Source organism: Gekko japonicus, unplaced genomic scaffold (genome assembly GCF_001447785.1).
Source record: "Gekko japonicus isolate JY-2015 unplaced genomic scaffold, Gekko_japonicus_V1.1 scaffold7231, whole genome shotgun sequence".
NCBI classification, from domain to species: domain Eukaryota; kingdom Metazoa; phylum Chordata; class Lepidosauria; order Squamata; family Gekkonidae; genus Gekko; species Gekko japonicus.
The window spans coordinates 5461-12023 of NW_015169389.1; the positions used below are offsets into that span (position 1 = coordinate 5461).

The 6563-nt window shown below is 45.3% G+C and overlaps 1 long non-coding RNA gene across 1 annotated transcript in view; it reads right to left on the reverse strand.

Moving 5' to 3' along the window:
• Window positions 1-2794: 2794 nt before the first annotated feature.
• LOC107115058 overlaps window positions 2795-6563 on the reverse strand; it is a 9062-nt gene continuing 5293 nt past the window's right edge. The window contains exon 4 of the long non-coding RNA XR_001482666.1: window positions 2795-2871. This is a non-coding gene — a long non-coding RNA (uncharacterized LOC107115058). The remainder of the gene's footprint in view (window positions 2872-6563) is intronic.

Genomic DNA, 6563 nt, shown 5'->3' on the forward strand with positions numbered 1-6563 from the left:
AAGCCGCTCTGAGACTCCGAGTGAAGGGGGGGGTATAAATCCAATCTCCTCCTCTTCTTCTTCTTCTACAATAAAACAAGTTTAAAATTTAAAGTAATGAAAATATTAACCACTACGCCAAACAAAAAGGAACTGCAGGCCAGTGTTTCTTCTTCTTTTCCCTCCCTCTCCTAGCGGATGACCTTAAACAGATGATCTGCTAGGGGAGAGGGTTTCACCAGGATACCCACTGGTATGTGGAGTCCCTCAGGGGGCAATCCTCTCCCCAATGTTATTTAAAATCTTTATGCACCCCCTTGCCCAGCTGGTGTGGAATTATGGATGTGGGTGTCACCAGCACTCGGATTAACCCAGCTCCAGGGGCCATTTCATAGAAAAAGAGGTCCAGGAGCTCATTAGCATAACTCATTAGCGTAACTTATTTGCATATGCATATGCCACCCACCCCTGATCTCACCGGAAGTGTGTCAGAAGGGGACAGCCACCACTCAGGCTCCACTGGACTGTTTTGGATTGCTAGCTATTGGGGGAGGGGGGGGAACGTGCAGATCTGTCCTCGCAGAGGAGGGAGAGCTTGTACCTGAATAAAACTTGGTCTTAAAGGTGCCACTGGACTGTTTTGGACCGGGGGGCCGGGGTGGGGGCTCTACAACTTACCTGGCTGCGTCTTGCTCTGACTGAGGGCTGCTTGGAGCAGGGGGTGGGGCTTGCTGCATGTGCCCACCCCCTGAACTCTTTACTGCCGGAGCTCTGCTCCTGTGCACTCCCGCAGGAAATGACCCCTGCCCAGCTCTATCTGTTGATGAGTGCCGGCTGGGGACAGGCCCAGAAAATCTGGCCAGAGGTTTGGAGGCCGTGAATGCTTGGCTAAAGCAGAGCAGGCTGAAACTAAATCCATCGAAGACAGAGGTCCTGTGGCTGGGATGGAGGGGCAGGGTGGGATGGGTTGCCAAGCTCCCCTCTCTTGACGGGGTGCCACTAACAGCTGGGCCATCCGTCAGGAACTTGGCAGTGATCCTGGATGCCCCCCTTTCAATGGAGGCCCAGGTCACAAAGGTGGTGAAGCCAGCATTTTACCCTCTTCGCCAGGCTAAGTCATTGGTGCCGTACCTGTCGCCCTCCGACCTAGCCACAGCGATCTACGCAACGGTCACCTCCAGGCTGGATTGCTGTAACTCGCTCTACGTAGGGCTTCCCTTGAGTTTGATCCGGAAAATGAAAATGGTCCAGAATGCGGCTGCGAGGGTCCTGATGGGGACGCCTTTCGGAGCGCATTTCCAACCGGTGCTCTCTTGGCTGCCCTGGCTCCAGACTGAAGACCGGATCAAATTCAAGGTTTTGGTGTTGACCTTTGAAGCTCTAAACGGCCAGGGACCAGCATACCTTTGGGACCATTTTTCCTGGTATGTCCCCCGCAGAGCGTTACACTCGAGTGATCGAAATCTGCTGGTGGTTCCCAGCCCAAAGAGTGTCTGGTTGGTGGAACACTCTTCCAGGATTGATCAGGGCCCTGCGGGATCTGGTACAGTTCTGCAGGGCCTGCAAAACAGAGTTGTTCCGCCGGGCCTATGGTGGATGGCACTGATGGGCTCCTTGTCCATGGGTTTCATCTAGCTTTGGCCTCTCCCTCCTTCTCTTCTCCCCCTTCTTATCAGGTGCCGATATATGGCCCCTCCGCGTGGGTTCTACGCCATCTTAGATTGTACAGTAGTTGTTTTTACTGATTTTATTGTATTTATTGAAATGGAGAGCGGGGTTACAAATTGAATAAAATAGATAGATTGGATGGATGATATGATGGGTGGATGGATGATATAGATGGATGGGTGATAGCTAGATGGGTGATAGACGGATGATGATGATGATGAAGAAGAAGATAGATGGATGGTAGATGGTAGATGGATGGTAGATAGATAGATGGATGGATGATAGATGGGTGACAGATGGGAGATGATAGATAGATAGATAGATAGATAGATAGATAGATAGATAGATAGATGATATATAGATGATAGATAGATAGATGGATAGACAGACAGACCGACAGACAGACGGATGGATGGATGGATGGACGGACCAGACGGACAGACATAGATGATGGATGGACAGACAGACGGACAGATAGATGGGCAGACATAGATAGATAGATGGTGGATGAATGTACGTACGTACAGATAGACATAGATAGATGATAGATAGATAGATAGATAGATAGATAGATAGATAGATAGATAGATAGATAGATAGATAGATAATGGATGAATGGACAGACAGATAAAATCTTCCCCAGCTAGGGACGCCAACTGCCAGGTGGGACCCCTGGAATTGCGGCTCATCTCCAGGCTCCAGGAATCAGTTCCCCTGGAGAAAATGGATGCTTTGGGGGTTGGACTCTATGGCCTTGTACCCCGCCGGAGGTCCCTCCACTCCCCAGGCTTCACCCCCAAATCTCCAGGAGTTTCCCAACCTGGATCTGGCAACCCCATCCCCAACAATGGGATGGAGGAGGGACAAGGTACATTATGTCAGCAAGAACTAAATGGCAGAAGGAAGGAAGCTTTTGCCCGGTGTCTTTTTCTGCCTTACTGGGATGATTTCAAGCCCTTACAAGCTTTCTTTGCCGGTTGGGCAAGTCCTTCCGGAACAGGCCGAGCAGGACTTCTTCTCCTACACAGCCCGCCTTGGTGAAAATAAAGTTCATTGTACGTGTAGTTTATGTTGCGATGTGATCCTGCTTTGGAAATCGAAAAAATATCTTGTTTTACTTCGATGTAGTAGGTTTTCCTTACCTTAGTTGAGGAATACATCAATAGTTTTGCCATTGGACGCCGGCCACTCATCGATGACATGTTTATGATAATTCCTTTCTTCCTGTAGGGAGAGCCATCAGAACGAGTTAGGACTGTGGTGAAGTGATACCTCCCCCCACACAGGTAGCTGGTGCAAAATCTATATATTTTAGAAGATAAATGTCTAAAGTGCACTCTGGTGATGTTCACGGGCTTCCTTCACATAACCATCTTAACTGAACCGGAGGGTTTGGCTTTAGAACTCCCTCGTCTGGTTTATTTTGGGCATCCGCTCAGGAGAATGGAGTCTGATATGCAAAAACGTGGTCTTTCTGAGGGTATGCGAAACTCCAGCACTACATTTAGTAACTAAGATGATTTTGTCTCTCTCCATTTACATCAGAAGGAGAAATTTTTCACCTAAAGGAAGAGGATTGCCTTTATCCGCTGTTTTCTTTCCTTCCGTTTTATTTGCTCCATTTACACCCCACCAAAGAGCTCCAAAGCACCTTACATTGTTTTCATTTCCTCTATTTTATTTGATCCTTTATTTCTTTATCAAATTTCTCCCCCGCCTTCCCAGCCAAAGCCGGCTCAGGGCGGCTTACGTAAAAACAGATAAGTTACAAAACCGATAAAATTGTAATATATTACAATTAAAACAATTCTAAAACCATCTAACTTAATAAAGTGCTAGTAGCCGTTGCCATTAGATTGATGGTGGCAGCCATTGTTCCATGCTCTTAACTCACAGTCGGCTTGCAATCTTCATTTTTAGTTGTCCTTGCAGTGATTGATGTCCTTTAGGCTGTTGGTGGAAATTCCAGGGATCCAGGGAGGGCCCTCTCTCATTCCACCATCAGTCGTTAACTATTGGTGGTGGTGGTGGCAGCTTCTGAAAGCCTGGTGGAAGAGCCCTGTTTTACAGGCCCTGCAGAACTGTAAAAGGTCCCGCAGGGCCCTGATCTCTGGGAGCTAATTCCACCAGAACGGGGCCACCAACGAGTAAGCCCTGGTCCTGGGGGACATGTGGGGAAAGGCGGTCCCTCAGGTAGTTTATTCACAACAGCCCTGTGAGGTAGATGCATTCTTAAGCCTTGACTCTGTGTTAAGGATAAATAAATATTTTTATGGCCTTTAGCAGACAAAGTATAAATAATAGAAAATTAGAGAAGCAAAAAATAACCCAGTTGAAAAAGCAAATTCAAAAACAAGAAGATGCTAAAAAGTGTCTATCACCAGACAAACTTAGATTAAAAATCCAAGTATTACATCATGAGTTAAACTGTTTATTAAATCAAGAAATTGCCAAGAAGGTTTTATATACAAGATAAAATTTCTTTGAAAACTCAAATAAACCTACACGTTGGTTGGCACATAGATTAAGATGTGAGGGGAAAAAGAGATATATTAGGATCTTACAAAATAAACATAGTCAGGGAAAAAGCTGTTTACACGACCTGAAAGAGATCACGAAACAGTTTTATGAAAAACTGTACAGAAAACAGATGTTAGATTTAGAGGCCATTCAAAAGTATCTGAAGGAAAACCCCTATAATAAAAAACTGAACAGTACTCAACAAAAGTTGCTTAATCAGGCATTTACAATCCATGAAATAGCGGAAGCTATTAGAAAACAGAAGAGAAATAAAACACCAGGTCCTGACGGGTTCCCGATGGAATTTTATACAATATTTGAAGAAGAACTTACGGTCCCATTTAAACAGGTGATACAAGGGGTTCCACAAAAGAAAACACTCCCTGATTTGTGGAATTTGGCCCTAATTTCTCTGATACATAAGAAAGATTCGGACCCAAAAGAAATTCGAAATTACCGCCCCATATCTCTACTGAATGTAGACTATAAGATCTTCACGACAATTATAGCATCGTGGTTCAGAAAAGTACTTGCTGAAATAATTCACCGAGATCAAGCAGGTTTTTTACCTCATAGACAGGGACGGTAAAACCTAAGAATAATTATGAATGCTTTGGAATACGCAGAGGCGCATCCAGACAAACAGTTGGCGGTAGTGTTTTTAGACGCTGAGAAGGTGTTCGATAACATCAACTGGGACTTTATGATTGAATATTTAAAGATATCCCGTTGTGGAGAAGCTTTCATCCATACTGTAGAAGCCATTTACACTAACAGAGTGCTAGAATTCTGATAAATGGAGATATGACAACTGAAATAAATATCTGTCGTGGTCCCCCTTGGCCTTTGGAATAGCGCACCCGGTGGCCGTAGTTCCGAGGTACCTGTCACGCCTTGGAGTGACGGGCGGTTCGAGGGCATGGTAGATTCAGGGAAAGTGGAGGGGGAGAAGGGCCTCTGACAGGGGACGGGGTTAAGAGCACCCCGGACGTCCCTCTGTCTGCATGCTGCGACTATATCCCTCCTCTTCTCTCACTCACCATCTTTACCGTTCTCTCTTTACCATCCGTCTCAGCATGCCTTCTTCCCGGCCCTCTCCATATCCCTCCTTTTATTCCCTTCAGGAGGGTAAAATTGTAAAACTGTTAGAAAAGTACAACATGACCGAAGCACATCCAGTAGCAACTCCATGACCACAGGATATATAAAAGAGCCTGAAGGGAAATGTTTTGAAAATAAGGCTATGTATCAGTCCTTAGTGGGTTCATTGTTATATCTGGCAATATGGTCCCGCCCAGACATATTTTATGCTGTTCATATGCTATGCCAGAGAAATGCATGTCCTTATGTTAGAGATTGGAATGCAGCAAAACAGATCTTGAGATACTTAAAAGGTACCATTAAAAGTAAACTGGTTGCGTACAGTGATTCTAACTGGGGTGAAAAAGAAAGTGGAAAATCCTCAACAGGTTATGTAGTGTATGTTTGCGGATCTCTTGTGATGTGGAAATCAGTAAAACAGCAATATGTCTCGACGAGCACTTGTGAGGCAGAGTTTGCGGCTTTAAACAAATGTTGTGCAACTAGAATGGTTGAAACAGTTATTGGGAGACTTAGAGATGTCATGTGTTATGCCTATGACTTTAATGTGTAATAACACAGCTGCACAACAGTTGGGCGACTCTCAAGGAGTCAAGACAAGAAGCAGGCATATAAATATTAGGTACCAGAATGTCAGAGAGACAGTGCAAAGAAAGCTGGCTACAATAAAGCATTGTACTTCTGAGGAAAACATAGCAGACATGTTTACCAAAGGTTTAGAGGCAAACAAGTTCTTAAATCTGAGGGGGAGATTAGGTCTGATCACAGAATTCTGAATCTTAGGGGGAGTGCTGACTTGTAAGGCTTCAGAACAAGTGATCATGTCCATCTAAACTGACAGTTTGTTTGACAGCTACAGGAACCAGAACTAACCGGTCCAGGCAGGAGCTGGAAAAAGCTCTGTCACTGTGACTCAACAGGAAGCTGATTGGCTGATTACTGTATATATGTGTATGTAGTCTGTGTATATTTCTCCTTCATCATTTATGCGGAGTCTTGTGAAGCAATTGGATGGTGAGCTGTATATATTGTAAATAAAACTGTACATAGTTAACCACAAGACTGTGTCAGCGTGGTTTGCTACAGTTAGCTCTCAGCAGGGCATAAGTGGACTTTGGCTAGAGCGGGCTGACTCAACACAACGCACTGCATAACATGCCCGGCACAACTTGGTCCGAGTCTTTTTGCCCCACCTCCCTCGCACTTCATCCTGCCAGTCTGTCCTCAGCCTAAGTTTCTCCAAAATATGTAGAAGACCCAAGCCCGGGAGACAGGCTGGGAGGAAAACATCATGG